This window comes from Equus asinus, chromosome 2 (genome assembly GCF_041296235.1).
Source record: "Equus asinus isolate D_3611 breed Donkey chromosome 2, EquAss-T2T_v2, whole genome shotgun sequence".
Classification (NCBI taxonomy): Eukaryota; Metazoa; Chordata; class Mammalia; order Perissodactyla; family Equidae; genus Equus; species Equus asinus.
Window position 1 is genome coordinate 181621424 of NC_091791.1, and position 20284 is coordinate 181641707.

Here is a 20284-nt window from a genome sequence, read left to right on the forward strand (position 1 = left end):
ATTGGCAAACTATGGTCCATGGGCCAAAACTGGCCTCTGCCTGTTTTTGTAAATAAAATTTTACTGTAACACAGCCATGCCCATTTATTTATGTATCATTTATGGCTACTTTCTTATGTAGTTGCAGCAGAGACCGTACGGCCCACAAAGCCTAAAACACTGACTCCGACTCTTCACGGAAAAGGTTTGCTGTAGATGAATCTTACATGTGTGCCAGGAGTTGACGTGGTTCGAGGAGGGCTGACCTTTAACTCAAGATGTCTCATGTGCCTTTGACTTTGTTTCTCTGACTTTGGGGGATATTGCTTTATCTTCCTAGACCATCGTTTCTTCCTCTGTGAGATGGAGTATTAATACATCATTTTTGAGATCCTTTCTAGCTCTATAAAGTTCTGAGAAACTTTGTAATATAAGATTTAAAAAGGCATTTGGAATAGATATAAACACATAGAATATATCTCTATATGTATCTCTCTCTGTGTATATGTATATACTATATATGATATAGAATAGATGAAAAAACAAATGTGCAAATAGACCAGAAATTGGAGGAGATACAGAGACTTTTTTTTTGAGGAAGGTTAGCCCTGAGCTAACTACTGCCAGTCCTCCTCTTTTTTGCTGAGGAAGTCTAGCCCTGAGCTAACGTCCGTGCCCATCTTCCTCTCCTTTGTATGTGGGACGCCTACCACAGCATGGCATGCCAAGCGATGCCGTGTCTGCAGCCAGGATCCAAACCGGTGAACCCGGGCCACCGAGAAGTGGAACGTGCGAACTTAACCACTGCACCACTGGGCCGGCCCCTGGAGATTTTTCTTATGGTATAATAAATACAGGAATCTTTATTATGGAAATATATTCCCATCGTGAAAATGTATTAAACAGTGAATTTTCTGATAGCGGGAGAGCCTGTGTTCCATTGTGTTAAGTGGGAAAAGTAATAATGTGTTGCAAGCTCAGCCCCTAACCCTAACCAGATATTCCCCAAATAGCAGTAAAATATTCTTCCCCATCTGTATAATTGTATATAGTTGTTGTCATACTATGGCATTTAAAATATCATTAACTGATTATATAGTTCTTAATGAACTCAGTAGTGGATATGTAATAATTTGAAATATAATTATGTGTTCCTTGTACAGTGTACCTAATGTGTACTGTTATGTAATATATAGTGATATAGTCAAAGATAAATCATGAAAGCAAATAATACTTAGAAAATAAAATGGTTGAAAGAAAAAGTTACTTAGCAATTAAAGAGTTATCTTTCAGCCAATAAATCCCATCAATCATGGTTTATAAGGCGTTCTGGTTAAGGGCATTCATTCACTGTCTGCCACCTGTCCGTTATTAGTATCTCCTTGCTACCTATTTCTCAGTCGTCTTTTCGTAATTTGCCTTACAGGATGCAATGTTTTATATAAAGGGAGAAACATACTAATATCTTGATATCCCCAGGACTTGGCCATCCAATGGGAAATGAGAATTTCCTCTACAAGATATGTTATTTGCTGCTACATCCTTTCACAAATCTTTTAATAGACTCTTACCATTTTGACTGTTCTTTTTCTTCCTCCATCAACAGGTACTTGTACTTTTTTATGTGATGGTGAAGGCATTTACTTGCGTGTATAATTTTTCTAAGGCCAAATTCCCTTTTTTTGGGTCCATTTTCCATAAATATCATATCAGTTGAGGACTTTAAATCAGCCTCCCAAAATATTTTTTAATCCTGGAGATCAAATATATTTGATTTTCGTTTAATTCTGTTAATGAACCTACAATTCCGTTGTTACATCTTACTACCACGGCAGAAAGATTAAAACTGCAGCATTCCACGGTGATTAACATATTCAGTCGTCCTTCCTGGGTGAGGGTGTGGCAGGGGGTACACTTGTACTAGTTGAGTGAGGCATCCCGTCCACTCATGTGTAGCTTCATCTTTCTAAACTGACTGCCAGTCTTGACCCGTCTTCTGGAAGAGGGCACCCTCTGGTGTCCCTGTATGGGGTAACAAGTATAATTCATGGTGGTGAAGTGCTTCTGGAAACTCTGTTTGGGCTTAGTTCAATAAGCCAAGTCCATCCCTAAGGCTCCCCACTTGCTCCTTGATTGTTGGGGCCAGTGTTGACTTAGCCACCACAAGTCCTGTTAGCTTTGGGCACTTGTGGTCTGAGTGTGATTTGAATATAATGTGTACATTATATTTTATGTCCCAAGAAATAGCCATTAGGTGTATTTCACTTTCAGGTAAAGTTCAGTCTGCATCAGCCACATGGTTTAGTACAGTAGCCCTTTTCTGAATTCCAGGGGTGAATCTGTGAGTGAGGTGTAGCTACCGTGTTGTATCAGGTTCACTCTTTTAGAGGCCACCGGAATCCCATGAGTGCTGTCGTGATGGTGTTGCATTTGCATTCATGCCTCTTATGAGCCAAGGAACAAAGGAGCAGGCTTTTGACCCGGTGAGTCAGCTACAGCAGTATTTTCGCCCTCGCACCCAAGTAGCTTTCTCAGGAGGGAGTGATCCTGATAGACAGCACTAGAACACACCAGTTGTCTGCTGCCTGTTACAGTTCACCCCGCCTGATTCAGAGCTGGAATCTTTGTTACGCACTACAAAGGAGCCAGTGTAAACACAACCAGCAAAAATGCCACTCAAGTCATGGCTCTAATTTACTGCCATTTAGATGAGTCATCAGGGGCATTTTCTTTGATATCTTTTCTCCAGATCACTACAGGTAGTTGTCATGAGTCAGTGTTGGTTCAGTTTTCATACTCCGGAGATAATGGGTCAACTGCTTTCTCCCAGCCTCAGTGGTTCTTGCTTTCTTGCTCTGAGCAGTTCTCATAGAAAAAGAGTAAGTGCCTTCTTCCTTGTGTCATAGGCTATTTCTCTGCTGTCTTGCTATTGGACACTATTTATTTCTGTTTCCGTTTATTGCCCATTTTAACTTGTACTTTGTCCCCAGTGGAGTGCTCTGATTTGGCCGTACGGCAGGCAGTCACAGCAGCCTTCTAGGACCTCTGCTTTTGTTTGTTCCCAGGAAACTTTGTATGATTTGACAGGTAAAAGAATGATAGGACTGTCTCTTGCTTGTAATGAAGCAGCACTTACAGTGAATTTCAACGTAGCTACATGAGGTGAAGTCAGGAGCTTCTCTCAAGTTCCCTTAGGAATATGTACAGTCAAATTGTGTGTTATGGATACTGTGCCTCATGCAGCAATATCTCCCTCTGCCGGCACTGCTGTCTGACCGTGGCCCTGCTGAGTCTGGTAAGATGAGAGAAAACTTTGAGGTGGCAAAGATATAAAATGGTGAATTACGTCACCTCACAACCATTTCCAGTTCCCAGAAGCTTTCCTGTCGGGGTGCCCTCTTACTTCCCCTCATATTTAGTTTTAGAACACAGTGGCCCAGTTGAGCGTGCCAGCCCTTGATGCCCTCATCTCCCATTATTATTTTTGTTTTTAAAGATTTTATTTTTTTTCCTTTTTCTCCCCAAAGCTCCCCAGTACATAGTTGTATATATTCTTCATTGTGGGTCCTTCTAGTTGTGGCATGTGGGACGCTGCCTCAGCGTGGCTCGACAAGCAGTGCCATGTCCGCGCCCAAGACCCAAACCAACGAAACCCTGGGCCGCCTGCAGCGGAGCACACGAACTTAACCACTTGGCCACGGGGCCAGGCCCCCATCTCCCATCATTTTAAGTAACAAATGTTTAATGGCCCCTTCCAGTTTTTAAGGAGATCATTGCTTTGTGGATGATGATAATGTGCTTTGTCTGTGTAATATTTTATTTCTTTGCCCATTTTTGTACATAGGTAGCAGTAAGAGAGAACATATCTAGGTGGTCCAAATTGGTAAGTGATTCTCTCTTCTAGACCTTTAATTGAACTCTTGGCAGCTGCTTTTATTAAAATATAAGCAAAGGCTACAACACGATAGGTGTCAATTGCAGTCACTACTCATTTGTAGGTCCTTGCAGTCCTGGTGGAGTTCAAATATGGTTCACTTGCTGAATTCTTTTTTTCTTTTTTCTTGCTGAGGAAGATTGGCCCTGAGCTAATATCTGTTGCCAATCTCCCTCTTTTTTGTATGTGAGTCACTGCCACAGCCTGGCCACCGACAAGCGTCCAGGAACTGAACCCAGGCTGCCAAAGTGGAGAGTGCTGAACTTAACCACTAGGCCACATCACCGGCCCCCCATTTTCTAAGTTCTTAAAGCAGAAGTTCCCCAACTGTTTCTCATGATGCCCTTAGTGTCTTAGTAGTATTTTCATGGTGCTTCTAAGCTGCCCTCCTCTCTTGTTCCACATTGATTTCTGCACGGTCCTTACTTTTTAGCCAAGTAATGCAAAGATATGAAATCATTGGAAAGAATGTAGTGAGATCTGATGCTCTATCAATGAATCTCTGTGAACTGGTAGTTCACCTGTTATTCCACAGGTATTGCTGTTTACTTTGAAAATTGAAGTTATCTGTGGCACCCCTCAGTGTCTGCAGCTAATGTTTGGGGATACCTTGGCACACAATTTGGGAACAGCATATCTAAGGCCATCTTCAAGCCATTAATATTGACTTTTGTGTCAATATTTGTCCCCTTGTGTCTGGCTTATTTCACTTCAGCATAATGCCTTCCAGATTCATCCATGTAGCATGTGTCAGAATTTCCTTCTTTTTAAGGTTGGATAACAATCCTTTGTGAAGTGAACATCATAACCACTATGCTACGGAACCAACATTCCATTGTATATAACACATTTTGTTTATCCATTCATCTGTTGAAAGACGCTTGGGTTGTTTCCATCTTTTGGCTGTTGTGAATAATGCTGCTATAAACATTCATTTACATGTATCTGTTTGAGTCCGTGCTGTCAATTCTTTTGAGTGTATACCTAGCAGTGGAATTGCTGTGTTGTTTCCACCTTTTGGCTGTTGTGAATAATGCTGCTTTTAACATTCATTTACAAGTATCTGTTTGAGTCCCTGCTGTCAGTTCTTTTGGGTGTATACCTAGCAATGGGATTGCTGGGCCACAGATAAATTATCTATGTTTAACTTTTTGAGGAACCGCCAAACTGTTTTCTACAGCCACTGCATCATTTCACATTCCTCCCAGCAATGCTAAAGGATTCCAATTCCTCCACATCCTTGTCAACACTTGGTATTTTCAGTTTTTGGTAATAGCCATCCTGTTGGGTGTGAAGTGGTTTTGATTTGGATTTTCCTAATGGATAGTGATATTGAGCATCCTTTCACGTGTTTATTGGCCATTTGTATATCTTCGTTGATGAAATATCTATTCAAGTCCTTTCTCCTATTTTTATTTTTACTGCTGAAAACTGTAGTGGTCTGCTTGTTCTGAGACTTTTCCATATTTTGCACACTGTTTCTTGAGTGTGATCACTGAAGTATCTGTTCCTTTAGCTCACGTTTTGACTCATGTATTGACATGAGATGTCCTTGAATGCCAAGAGCTCTTCCAGTCTTTGCAGCTTGCGCCTGTGCTTAGGCACTCCTTCACCCCTTAGCCAGGTTTGCTCTGAACCTAGTGATCAGCCCAAGTTGAAACCTTAGATATTGTCAGGTCTTTTCTGAGCTTGGAGGTGGCTTTCTAAATACCCATATACTTAGCTGCTTTTGTATGTCTTAATTTCCCAGTTTTCCCCAGCCTCTCTTCCTTAGGTGACCTTAGATAAGGGTCTATTGTATGTCTCTGCTTTTCTTGCCCTGGGTGTTTGTGGATCTGAAGTTGCCTTGCAGCTTCTACAAGCAGTACCTGCCCCTTTCCCACCTGAGTTCTGAGATGATACAGAGGCAGGCACCTTGCATCAGTCCTTCAGGTGTAGAACAGGTTGGAACAGACATGCACAATAATTTGCATATCAGTTCTGCTCTGCTTCCTGTGGTAGAAGGAGGCAACTTGGAACCAGTCTGCTGCTGCTTCAAGAACAAGAGCACCATTGCACCAGGGACGGGGTCGGGGGACAGCGAGGGAAGCTCTGCTACCATTTTCAAGATGGCTTTTTCTTGATTGAGTGTTTGCTTGTTGCTGTTAACTTTTCACTGTTTTCCAGAGCTCCAACAAACTTGGTTCAGACAGTCCCTGCTTGTTTCTTTTTTGATGTTTCTCTAGGGTAATGAGAGCTTGGAGCTTTCTAGTCTACCATTTTGCTGACATTCCCCCTAGTGATTTTTAATACAGTTTTATTCAGTGCAAGGCATATATGTCATCATATAGTCCATCCTTGTGTTGATTGTGTGACCCAGTGCTCATTCATTTCGTGACCTCAGGAGGCTAGTTCTAGAGGTTGAGGACATTTGCCTCAGCATTGCAGCCCTGCTCTAAACCTGAACTTTAATATTTTTGATAAATTTTCACAGGGATTTCCATAGCTAGATCCTCCATAAGGGAGTGGGGTTTTTTGCCCAGTCATCCAGGGCTTTTTGCCAGACTGTAGAAAGACCTAAGGTTTTGTGAATATCTGGATCTTTCCCCAAAGGCCCATTTTGCAGATTTACCTCCACCACCTTCTACCATGGTATTACTGTCTGCAGGCTGTATATGGCTGGTTTTCAGAAAGATCACAACTCTCAAGTAGTCAGCGGTATGCTGGTAAATGGTAAGGATTGACTTTCTGCCCAAAAAAAAAGCAAGCCCTTTTTTGTCCCATTTGTTGTTTTTTGTTCTGTAAATACTGCCACTATAGCTGATTTCAAGCTAAAAACATGGCACCACTGATCTGGGAGTTGGAAAGAGACACATTTGGCTCTTGCAGGCCGGCTTTAGCACTCCACTACAGTTAGGGAACTCCCATTGTAAAACAAGTGGCTAAGAATCAGAGAGTCCGTGTCATACAGCAATCCAGACTGGGAGGGCCTGAGAGAGCATTTCTTTCAGTGGCTTCCAGGGTGGTGAATTAGTCTGTGAGCAATGCAGGGAGCTCCTCCTGGACTTTGCCCTGGAGTACTTTCTTGCAAGTGACATTTCTATCTTATCAGTGAGCTCTCCTGAATGGCCTTTTATTGAATGATTCTTTGACAGCCTCTAGAATGTGATGGTTCTTTCTTACCTCAGGATTATTTGATGACCTTTGATGATAGTTGCAGTTTTTACCAGTACCCAATCACAAGTTAGCTGTAGTCTTTAACACTTACATCAGGCACCGTTCCAATCTCTAATGATCTCCTGGGAGTCCACTGAGGTGTAATAATTGGTTTCTGCCGAAGGCTCCTGTCTTCCTTCCTGTGTCAGCATTGAAGACACTTTTTAAATAATTTGAGCGTTGGGGTCATAATGTCCTAGACTTTAGACCTCAAGACACTGCCTGGGAGACAATCCTTTGTAAATCTTTTATTGATTATTTTGGCTTAGGGCACTATCAGATTCAGATTTCTTTCTCCTGACTTTATTAATAGGCTTAGCAGCGTCCTTAGGTGGAAGACACACAACCCAAAGAGTACCACTAGTCTGGGCTGTCTGTCTAGGAGGAGAGGTCGTAAGGAATACTAGATTATTTTTCAAAGATTAAGGTGTCCTTGGTGTTTGTGGCACACATTATTCCCAAAAGTTTCCCAGATTGCACCAGGCCTTGAGTTTTAGTTAGTTTCATTAGCCAACTTTTATGTGGCGTGAGTCAGATGGAAAGCAGAAGTGTTCCTGTTATTTCTCATCTTCTCCACCAGTTTGCCTTGTCAGAGCTTTTAGTTATAGCCACACTGGCAGATGTGTGATGTGTGACACCTCATTGTAGCTTTAATTTATACTCCTCTGATGACCAGTGATTCTGGGAACTCTGTCACTTGTTTATTAGCCTTTTTTTTTTAATGCTTTTGTCAAATTGAAGTTCTGTTTATTTGCCCGTTAAAAAAAGTTGTGTCTGAGGGGCCAGCCCCGGTGGCCTAGTGGTTAAGTTCTCTGTGCTCTGCCTCAGTGGCCCAGGTTTGGTTCCCGGGTGTGGACCTGCCCGACTCATCTATTAGTGGCTGTACTGTGACAGCAACTCACATATGACAGAGAGGAAGATCGACACAAGTGTTAGCTCAGGGCGAATCTTCCTCAGCAACAAAAGGAAGCTGTGTCTTTCTTGTATAGATTTGTAGGAGCTTTTAAAAATATATTTTGAATATGAGTCTTTTGTCAGTTAAATGTGTTGCCGATATCTTCTTCCAGGCTACTTGCTTTCTCGTTCTCATAATGGCCTTTTTTGATAAACAGACAATCTTAATTTTAAGGAAATCCAATATGTCAATCTCATATAATTAGTGTCTTATGTATCCTTTTTAAGAAATCTTTGCCCATCCCAAAGTCAGTAAGATATTCTCTCTTGTTTCCTTTTAGAAAGCTTGATTGCTTTAATTCTGCTTTTTCATCTATGATCTAGCTCAGATTAATTTTTCAGTATGATATGAAGTAGGAATTGAGCGTAATTTTTTTCTGTATGGATATCCAGTTGACCCTGCATCACTTACTGAAAAGACCAGCTTTTCCTCACTGCAGTGGATCATCTACCATAAATCAGGTGTGTACGTGTGTGTTTGTATATGCATGGGGGTGTGTGTGTGTGGCAGGGTCTGTTTCTGGACTCTTTATCCCATTGGTCTCTTTCTGTATTTTTGCACCACTATCACATTGTCTCAAATACTTGGCTTCATAGAAATAAAGGCATGTGGACTGGGAAGGAAGAAGTAAAAATGTCTTTATTAGCAAATAACATAATCCTATATGTAGGAAATCTTGAAGCCTATATAACAAAATGAGCAGAACTTACAAGTAAATTTAGTGAGGTTTAAGATTGAAAGTCCACATATAAAAATCAACTGTATTTCTCTATATAGCAAAGAACATTAGAAAAATGAAGTAATACATTTACAGCAGCATCAAAAAACATTAAATACTTGGGGTAAACTTTATAAAATATGTGCAAGCCCTTTATCTTCCAAACTATAAAACATTGCTGACAGAAATCAAAGAAGACAGATAAATTAAGAGGTGTACCATGTTCATGGACTGGATGGTGAAAGTTTTAATTTTTTCTTAATTCATCTATCTTCATCAAAATTCCAGCATGCTCTTTAAGAGATATTTACAAGCCCATCCCAATATTTATATGGAAGTGCTCAGGGCCTAAGCAAGTAATATTTAAAAAGAATAACAAAGTTGTAGGACTTACGCTACCTAATATCAAGACTTACTGCAAAGCTCAGGTATTGAAGGCAGTTTGGTATTAGTGAAAGGATAGACATGAACACAAGAAGAGTCCAAACATAGACCCACACATATATAGTAACTGATTTTCAATATAGGTGCCAAGGTAACTCAACTGAGAAAAGGTAGTCTTTTCAACAAATTATGCTGGAATAACTATGTATCTGAATGGGAAAAAGTGAACCTTGACCCTTGCCTCATGATCATATACAAAATTTGAAATGAATGATTGACCTTAATGTAAAGCCTAAAACTATAAAACATAGGAGGAAACATAAAAGAAAATTACTGTGACCTTAGGGTTGATAAATGTTTCTTAGAACACAAAGAATACTAATCTCAAAAGAAAAAAAGAGGATAAATTAGACTTCATTAAAATAAAAATATTTCATCAAATAATACCATTAACTAAATGAATAGACAAGCCCAGACTGGAAGAAAATATTTACAATACGTATATCTGGCAGAGGACTTGTTTTCAGAATATATGAAGAACTCTTACCACTTAGTAATCGGACAAGCAACTTAATAAAAAAGATGGGCAAAAGAGATGAACAAGCCCTTCACACAAGAAGATCTGTGAATGGCCAATAAGCATTTGACAAGATGCATATCATCATTCAACAGGTTATGCAAATTCAAATCATGAGATACTACTGCATATACAAAAAAATGATTAAAAAGAATGAAATGTCATGGGGATGTAATGTTTAGCATGGTGATTATAGTTAATAACACTGGATTGTATATTTGGAAGTTGAGAAGAGCTCTTAAGAGTTCTCATCGCAAGAAAAACAATTTTATAACTGTGGTGATGGATCAGATCTTAACTAGACTTATTGTGGTGCTCATTTCACAATATGTACAAATATGGAATCATATTGTACACCTGGAACTAATGTAATTTTATGTCAGTTATATCTCAATAAAAAAACTGGTAAAGCAAAAATACATTCTCTGTTTTGTCTGTTCCAGGTTGTAGTATATTAGCTACAATGAATAGTAAAAGATGTATATACATTTATATATTTATATGTATAAAAAGACGGTCCATAGCAAGTGTTAGTGTGACTGTGGAGCATCTGGAATTCTCACATGGCTAACAGATGTGTGAAATGGTGCAACCACTTTAGGAAACAATTTGACAGTTTCTTATAAAGTTAATATGATCCAGAAATTCCATTCTGGATATTTATCCAACAGAATTGAAAACATATATCTGCAGAAAGCGTTGTACCAGTGCATTCATTACTGTTTTATTCATAATAGCCAACAACTATAAACAACACAAATATCCATTAACAGATGAATGGAGGACCAAATTGCAGTGTGTTCATAAAATACAATGAAATATTATTGCGCAATAGAAGGAAACAAACTACTGTTTTTTACAGCAACGTGAGTGAATCTCAAAAGCTTTGTGCTAAATCAAAGACTTCAGATACAAAAGAGTATTGTCAGGGGTTCTGCTGAGCTGGAGAGAGCTGATCGGCCAGATGTCAGAGTAGCAGAAATGAAATTAACAGTCAAGCCTTTAATCACTTACTATGATAGTGTAATCAAGAGGGTAAACTGGAGAAAACACTGTTATTCCATTTCTTCCCGTGGAATGATGCACCTGGTTGGGGGTCGGGTGGATCAGCACAAACATGGAGGTCATCTCACTGCTTAGGGAGCCCTGAACGGAAAGCTCTTGCAGTTTTATGGACCCACGTTCGGGGGGTGGGGTGCAGGGGGGAGGAGAGAGTGAATGTCTAGGAATGGAAAAGGACTGTCATTGAGTCAGAGTGGAGAAGTGGCCCCCCTCCCCCACCCTTTAAGGAGGTCTCTTGAGGGGGCTCCAGATAAAGAGACTTCTGAAGGGCTAGGACTGCAGATAAGCCCAAGAGCATGGCCAGCCAGGGCAGCCTGAGTCCTTGACAGCAGCTCCGTCTAGAGACTGCAGTGTGTTGGTTGTACAAAGTCTAGTGTAGGGAGGGAGGCAGCTCCCTCCTGTGAGGCCTGCCAGGTAAAGCCTCGGCAATTGCCTATGTTTGGGTCTGAAAAATTACACATAGGTTTTTGGCCAGGAGCTGAACTCCTCAAGTATACATTGTATGAGCCCATTTCTAGAGAACTCTAGAAGTAGAATCCAGTTTATGTAGTAAAGGAGCTTAGCGGTTGCCTGGGATTGGGGAGTGGGGTAGACTTACTGCAGAGGGGCTCGAGGCAGCTTTTTACCCGGAGTCTTTGTTATACAAACTCATCAAATGTACGCTTAAAATGGATGCATTTTACATGATGTAAATTATATCTCATCGTTGTTTGTAAAAGTCAAGAAAATAAAAAATGGTTTAGTTGAATCATAAGTGTACCAGCGAACATATTAGTGTTTACTGCAACTTACAGTTTTTAACTGTAAGTTATGAACAGGACTGTAGTGTAAATACGAAATGTGGAACTATATGGGTTGGATCACATTATGTTGTTTGCATGACTTTATTCAAGCAGCTGAAAAGAAAGTGACAGTGTAAAGAATCATGATTACTATCTGAAATTTGTTTTTTTATTAAAATGATCTATTTATATTTTTATTTGTATGTTATAAAACTTTATCATATAGTGGCATGAAGCAATAAAACTCTTGTATCTTAAAAAGTATTTTTCAGTTTTTTTATTGTAGAAAAATATACATAACGTAAAACTTACCATTTTAACCACTTGTGAGTGTACAGTTCAGTGGCATTAAGTACATTCACATTGTTGTACAACCATCACCACTATCCATTTCCAGAATGTTTTATTTGTCTTTTTCTTAAAGAGTCAAATTTCTATAAGATTTGTTATGAAATCTTTGAATTCTTTTGAAATGTCCCTCCATCTTTCTATATAGCATGCTTATATTACTGCTTCTTGATGCCCCCGCCCCAGTTTTATAATTCGTTGACTTTCTGCTGTCAAAGATGCGGAAGATGGATATCAGTCATGTCATAGGAAGGAAAAACAACAACTCTAGGTATTTCAAGTAGAAAGGGCCTTTGTATAGGGGATTAACAGCTTACAAAATTATTCCAAGTGCTGGGAGAGATGTCAGGGACTATTTCTAGACCATGATTCGGGGTCGTGATATTGTTGCAATCTAGAGGTCAGAAAGCTGTTATTGCTGCCACCACAAGTGACTGTCATGTCCAGGAGGCTCGTGCTAGACATTAGACTGCAGAGTCCTTGTCACCAGAAACACTCGCGTCTGTCTGACCTTACATGCTGATAGCAGACAGGTGACCTCTGCCTTGCTTTCTTCTTCTGTATCTTGCTGGACTACATGTACTTGGTAGAACCCTTTTTACATTCAGACCAGAGACTGAGAAGTGTGATTTTTAGCTGTTCACCTCTTCCAAATAGAAAGAAGAGTGAAAGGTGGGAGAAAGTAGCTGCAAGGATATAGGTGTCTTTGACGCCTCTGCTGTCAGTACACACGAACATATTCTGTTTTCGCATCCTTCCAGTATTGTTATATGGTAACGTTGTTTACACAAATATATACTGTTTGCGTTGTTCTGGTTCTGTAGATGCTGTTCACAACTAATACATGTAGTATGTTTTGATTATTTTCCCTTCCCCCTCCCCTGCTCAGCTTTTTGCTATCTTACTTATTTTGTTGCTTAAATTTTTATTTACTATTGAATCAACACCAAATTCTTTGTCGTTTATTTGAATCTCTTCTCAAACTCTTCTTTCTTGAACAAATTACTCCTGAAGTTTCCTTAATGCCGTCAACTTGGAACGATCTCCCTCTGTGTCTGGTGTATAGCTATTACATGCCAGACACAGATGGACCTCTTCTGTGGTAGACCTGTTTACCAACTAGGGTCTTCTCTTTAGTGGTTTACTCCCTTCTTTCAGTGGAGCACATTCTCTGCCAGCTTCCTGAGAAAGAAGGTAGGGATGGGGGAAGGTGTTTTTTTTTTTGTCATATTTGTTTCTGTATAAAGAAAGAAATACTTTATAGAATATTGCTAATATGTATTTTTCCTATGCTCTGAGTGCTGTCGTATGCTCCTAGCCAGTGAGAACTAAGACTGCAGACTGTTCTGTATGCTCTCCACCTGTAAGTGTGGCTTTGCATTCTGCCATTTGACTTTTGGCAAACAGTTTTGACTAAGTTTGTGACAGGAGATGTGCAAGTGATAGTGATGGACTATAGGAAATAAAGAAATAGTGCATACTGGATGTTAACATGCTGTTATGTTGGTGACTCCCTGTGCCTTCATGTAAAGGTTGGGGAAACAGAGGCTGAAAACCTGCAGGCTTAGCGTTGTCAAATGTCTCTTGACGTTATGAAGGGTATCAAACGCATCGCTCTGATTTGTGGATAACAAAACAATGTGGATGTGCCATAATTTCAGGGAATTTGAAGAAAATGAGAGATCATTACAAGAATGATGCTGGGAATGCATCTCCATAGGAATTAGGTGGTGTCGCTACTGTGTAACTCTAATTCAGTTACTTTTTTCCAGGGAAACATTTTCTATACCAGAGTAAATTATTTTGCTTTTCCTTTCTTTTTTCTGTTCTCCCCTTCTCTAACCGTTATTAGACATACGTTAGAGCTTTTTATTTATCTCCTGTGTTTCTTAACTTCTTTTTCATATTTTCCTGTTACTCTGTGCTGCATTCTGAGGAATTTCCTCCCTTCTGCGTCTATGTCATTAATTCTTTTTTCCGTTGTTCTCTAGTATTTTCTTCATCTGTAGAGTTTCAACTTCAGTGAACGTACTTCTGATTTTTATGGTTTCTACTTGGTTATTTTTTATATCTATTCTTACTTAATAACTGCCTGCTCTTTTTTTTTTTTTTTGAGGAAGATTAGCCCTGAGCTAACTACTGCCAGTCCTCCTCTTTTTTGCTGAGGAAAAAAAAGAGCTAACATCTGTGCCCACCTTCCTCTGCTTTATACATGGGACGCCTACCACAGCATGGCGTGCCAAGCAGTGCCATGTCTGCACCCGGGATCCGAACCAGCGAACCCTGGGCCACCAAGAAGCAGAACGTGCGAACTTAACCACTGCGCCACCGGGCCAGCCCCTGCCTGCTTTTATTGATTGGTTGTATTGCTTTATTCGGCAATTTAAAAATTATACCTATTTTCAAGATTGCTTTAACTCGTTCAGGTATGAATCCCTACCTCTCTTTTTTGTGTCTGTAATATTTTTCCTTACATCAGATTCTTTCGTATGTCTTATAGTTTTTTATGGCTATGAGCTTATTTTCAGAAGAAATTATCTTGAAAAGGAATGTGGGTCATGACCTACTTTTTTTTTTCCTTTTAAAATTTCTAGCTGGACTGTGTGGTCTGAGGTTGCTAACCAGTTTTACGTTAGTTGATTGTCTCTAGTACAAAATTGGATTCCTTGCCCACTGTTGCAAAGGCTTTTGGTTTTGGTCTTGGGTAGTTAACTTTTCCACCTAATTCATTGGGTACCTTATGTCTGGCTAAGAAGTTGAGCAGGTGGTTGGTGATGATCTGATTGCTATTTAACGAAGGAAGAGTCTGCGTAGTTGAACTCTAACCTTTAAGGCTCTTGGGTCTCCACATTCTCATGGACTGCCTGGCTTCAAGTCCCGCTCTCTAACTGTGATGGTTTGATTTTGACACCTGAATGTTTCCCTCCCTTTTGAGCTTATCTGTGTTTTACAAAATATATTTTAAAGTATTTCAGTCAGTATTTCAAAGTTTGGAATGGTAGGTATCAGGAGGCAATTCAGCAAATGCTTAATTCTTTCAGGCAAAATGAGATTTGAGTTTGCAGTTTCTCAAAATAGTCAAAAAAGAATCAAACTGAATGCAGGACCTGGCCTGTGGCAAATTATCATTTTGCGTTAGTGAAAGATTATAGGCATACTTATTTCTTTCATTGATATGAAGCTATTATCTATTGAAATAATTTTATTTTAAACAGTATAATCAAATATAAACTTTACCTGAATTTGTTCGTTCAAGTGTAGATTAACACATAGTACATGGTGCAAGGTGTTGAAATTTTGAGACATGCTGATATAGTCGTTCTCACTATTTCTGCTTACGATTCTTCTGCATAAGTCACCATCTTTGTTAGTTAAAGAATATTATTGTGCGTATACAAAGAAATATAACTGTTCTACAAATGGGAAACGTTCCCAGAAATGAATATAAATGTTTTTTAAAATAAAATTAGGGAATATTTCAGGTTCGTGTAGTTATGATTCCAACAAATGATAAACTTGGTTACTTACGTTGCAAGTCAGATCAGTAACTAACTAGGCTGTTGCTTCAGGGTGTAGCAGGTGGCCTCTAAGCAGCTTGGTGAGGAAAATGTTTGCTAAAGGTGACAGAGTGTACCTACCCTGTTTCCCATATGCACTAGATCATTGGTAACATAAGGTCTTAGCTTCCGGAAGTTGTTAAATTTAAGGTCAGGGAGTAATTCCAAAGCATTTCAATAAATAAAGTACATTTCCCTCAGCTGATAATATTTCCTTTTTGATTCCTGCATGCTAAGACAAAATTTGTAGGCTTTTTTCTAGATGACATGCAGAATAGAATCCATGTGAGGTGTGTGTGTTTATGTATTTGTGAAAGATGTTGCACAGTATTAGTTGCATGATATATCGTGTTTGTATATATATCAGGCATGAGATTGATGGCGTTTTGATAACATTCTAATATGAAATGGAATACTTCTTGCTGGTTCTGTAAAAGATTATCTGATGACTTTTGCTAGAAAGTAAATAATGCTGTATATTCTCTTTTATTTTACAATATGTATTTTAAACTGCTTATTATGGAAAATTGCAAACGTCCAAGAGTAGAGAAACAGCATAATGAACCCCTGTGTACACATTACCCAGCTTCACCAATTATTTATCCTTCATGGCTCGTGTTAATCTTGTTTCATCTACACCCCAATGTCCTGCCTGCTTTGTGAATCCTGCTCCCCTCTCCCCGCCATCTCTACCCACCACTCCCACCCAGGATGACATATTAATTAGTGTTACGTACTCCCACTAGGAGGCTTAGAATGTGTGATTGCTGTTTTGTAGTAGTTTTAATATTTATGACAGCGTAAGATTCAGTTTTCGGTTTCTCTTCTTTTTCTTCACAGTTTATAAAAGGTTTTCTTACACAATTAGTATAAAATGTCAAGTTATTCATAAAGCCATTTGGCAGTAGTTGTGGTTGTATTGTATAAATCAACACATCATAGAGATGCAATTTTCTTGGAAGAAGTAAAATTCTTATCTTTTAAAATGAAAGATCATCAGTGTTTTTTGGAAAATGTCTTAAAAAATGAACAGCACACATTGCTTAATTTATTTAATACTTTGGAACACTGTACAATTGTATTACTATTAATTTTATAAGTAATATTTTCAATTCAGTCGGTTTGCCATTTGAGGATTTTTTAAAAAAATGTGTTTTCTGAAACATATTTTTAGTGAACATATAATTCTAGATCCTAAGAAAGCCTTTATAGTATGATGAACAAAAGAGCTAGTACAATACTTATATATAATTTATAGTTGAAACTATCTTATAATTTTAAATGCAAGAAGAATAAAAGTGTTTATTGAAGGAAATGTCCATGTAGTTTGGCTTCTTATCTTTTTCCTTTTTCTACTATGTTTTTATTTTACATTAACTATGGAATATTTATTTTAGGACTACATTCTGATTACATACTTTTCATTAATGAAAACCTTTATTAAGAATGACTCTTAAGAAATACATGAGCTTTTTATAGTTCCTCAGGGAAGTGAAGCTGATGGCTGTTATTTTCTTGAAATTGAACAAAAAAATTAGAGCTGTAAGCCTACCATTTATTTTACCCTCTTTAAAGATTTTGTTTCTAGTAATTGTGTTTTGCAACCTAGAAGTTATCTTTTAAAAGGCAGAAGCATAGTTTGCACGCAGCACTGTCCATTGGGAATGATCAGGTTCTGTAAATTTAGCAAATTGCATAAATCAACATTGTATTAATTATACAGTGTATGAATTGCTATTAATTGTCCACAAAGCAAAAGTGTTGTTATTAGAGTATATTGATTCTCATATATATGCCTCTATTTGTTAATATCTCTGTTAGTACTTATTATTAAACTATATAAGCTATAGAGAATTATTAAATTGCTTTTTGATAAAATCTATTAGTAAGCAATATGATGTATGATGAATTAATTAAGACCTTATTATTTTTACTTTATTATAGAACAACATTTTCTGATAGCTGTAGTTTTATTTGATTTCAAGTGACTGCTCATTCTAGTTTCCATTATAGATCGATTTAACTTGCTCTAATACTTTTTACCTTTGATTTGCCAAGAACTTCCATTGGTTGTGTGGAAATTCAAGCCTTTGTGTGAAGGAGCGTGTCATTGCATCAGAACTTGGCACCTGCGTGAATCTTAAGAAAACAGGCTGTTTGTTCCCTAGAGAAACTATTCTATAAGCTGACTTTGTTTTTATATTCTGTTCTGTGCTAGATTAAGTGATTTAGTTTAGTTTGACCTAGGGCAAAACGTTTCAGGATATTTTAGAAAATCCTGTATCTGATGAACTCTCTGAAAATAATGCTAGTTTTAAAGTTTTGGTTTTAAAAATTTTTATCAGTAGGCTATGCAATGCCTTACCCATTCTCAAAGTGTCATTTGCAACAGGCACTGAAAACTATTGCAGTGTTCCAAGTGCTATATTATTTTGCCCTCCAAGTTTTGAAAACATGAAAGCCATATATACACATGTAAGTGTGTGTGTGTGTGTGAGTGTGAGGAAGATTGGCCTTGAGCTACCATCTCTTGCCCATCTTCCTCTTTTTGCTTAAAGAAGATTGTCACTGAGCTAACATCTGTGCCATCTTCTTTTATTTTATGTGGGATGCTGCCACAGTGTGGCTTGCCAAGTGGAGCTAGATCGGCGCCTGGGATCCGAACCCATGAACCCTGGGCCGCCGAAGTGGAGCACACGAACTTAACCACTATGCCACTGGGCCGGCCCCATGACAGTCATATGTTTTAAACACCATATATTTATTTCCTCTTAATTTAATGTCCTTCTGTGACCTTCAGTGATGGGAAGTAGTTCAACTTTTTTGATAGTAATTTCTTGATCACTAAAGCATATAACACAGGGGAACTATCTGTGACAAACATACAGTAGTCGTAATATAGAACAATTTAATGTTTATTAGAAACTTTTTAAGTTTTAGAATCTTGAACACTAAGACTATTGTAAATAGTCCCTAATTGAACAAAGAAATCTGATTATTTTAAGAAATATTTGCTTAATTCTCAGGAAACTCTTATTCATTTTAAGCCTTGCTATTCCAAAAGATTTCTATCATATATTAATTTGCACTTTTCACTCTACTTAAATTAAGTAAGCAAGCAAACAACCATAACAAAGTATAGATATGAAAGGTTAATTAGGCAAGAATAGTTTTCTCAAAGTCTCAAGGCAGTCATCAAGGTTCGTTCCTTTCTAATCATTTTGGATTGCTCAGACGTAACGTGGCTTCCTTCAAAGTATGCTGTCCGATTTCAATATTATTAATTAATATTTAGTTATTAGGTTAATAGCACATATACATGGTTTAAAAAATCAAATTATACGGATAGATATAAAATGAAATAAAAATACTTCTTTCCCTTCCTTCTCTCTCCCCACCTCAACTCTTAGGCCCTTTCTTCAGAGTAACCACGGGTAGTAGTTTCCTGTCTGTCCTTCTAGAGACAAATCATATAGATTTGCTCTGTGGTTGTACTGCATTTTATTTACTAGTTTTCTATTGATGAACGTTTATGTTAGGTCTGTTTTACTACTAGTTATCCATCCATTCATCCACCTGTCTGCCCATCAAAAATATACTGAGTACTTACTGTTTGTCAGACACCCTTCTAAGGATCAGATAAAGGAGAAGATCCAGGGCCTTGCTTACGTGTAACTTGTATATACATAATTGGCTGAGATATATCAAAAACAATGAAATGAGACCTAAATAAATGAGTTTCATGAAGGCAGCAGCATATAAAGGATGTGATGAGAGAGGAGTTTCTACCTTAGATAGGAAGGCCAGGCAAAACGTTTTTGAAGAGATGACTTTTGAGCAAGCCCTAATGATGAGAAAAATGGTTTAGAGAGCTAGAGAAGAAGATTCTAGGCAGAGGGAATAGTAAGGATAGAAGTTCTGAGGCAGGAATAAGCTTGGTGAAGCCAAGGAACAGAAAGAAGTCCATGACTCGAGCGTATCTTCTCTTACACAGGAGTACTGCTTCAGTGAGTATCCGTGTGCATACAAACATGTTTTAGATAATTTTCTAAATACTTTTAGTGGTGGAACTGAGGAGTCAAATGGAATATGCATTTTAAATTTTGATAGCTGTGGTGTGGGGCCACCCTTATCCCTTATCCTTTCTCCCTAAACCACTTCTCGCTTCCCCTGGCTCTGAGGAACTGGAGTTGTCTGGAGCTTGGTAGGGAGTGGGCTGTGATGTGAGAAACGTGAGTGAAAGGAATTCTTTTTGAGAGAGAATGTGCCAGGGACTGTGAATGTTTGAGAGACTTTTGTCTAATAAGATAAAAATCCAGCTGTAGAACGTATGCATATATTGTATATGTTGACTTATGCGATAAAGTATTTGGCTCTCAGAAATATACTGCTCTCCTTTGGCCTTTTAATGAAACCATTTGAATGCAGAAATTATCAACATTTCTCAGTCTAGGAAATGCAAAATTTGGAGTTTTTTGGAGTCATACTTGGGTATGAGGCAGTGTTATGAATGATTTCTAGTTTGACACTATTGGATTCAGTTTACACAAATTTCTGATTTAACTAAGGAGGGATTAGGGAAAAAAATGCGATTAACCAAAGTCAGCCAAAAGCCTTTGCCATAATGTGCAAGGTAAGAAGGGCATCTTCTATTTAAAATAAGGTTTAAAAAATCTTGGATGTTGTTGCATTGGCATATGAAATCCCATTTTTTAATGTCTCTCTATCAAAAAGCCATTGTTTGATTTTAAAGGATGAATGTCAGAATTACTTATAGTTTTTTAGGCAGATTA

At 38.3% G+C, this 20284-nt stretch overlaps 1 protein-coding gene across 13 annotated transcripts in view; it reads left to right on the top strand.

The window, feature by feature from the left end:
- Positions 1-20284, top strand: part of MIPOL1 (mirror-image polydactyly 1) — a 303533-nt gene that overhangs the window by 32238 nt on the left and 251011 nt on the right. For 5 of the 13 annotated variants that reach the window (XM_070504273.1, XM_070504277.1, XM_070504278.1 and 2 more), the window contains exon 3: positions 14055-14360. The exons of 6 other annotated variants lie outside the window; for them this stretch is intronic. The gene's annotated coding sequence lies outside the window, so the exon portion shown is untranslated. Of the gene's footprint in view, positions 1-14050; positions 14361-20284 lie in introns of all 13 variants that reach the window. 2 more of the 13 variants (XM_070504276.1, XM_070504270.1) reach the window with 1 other exon arrangement.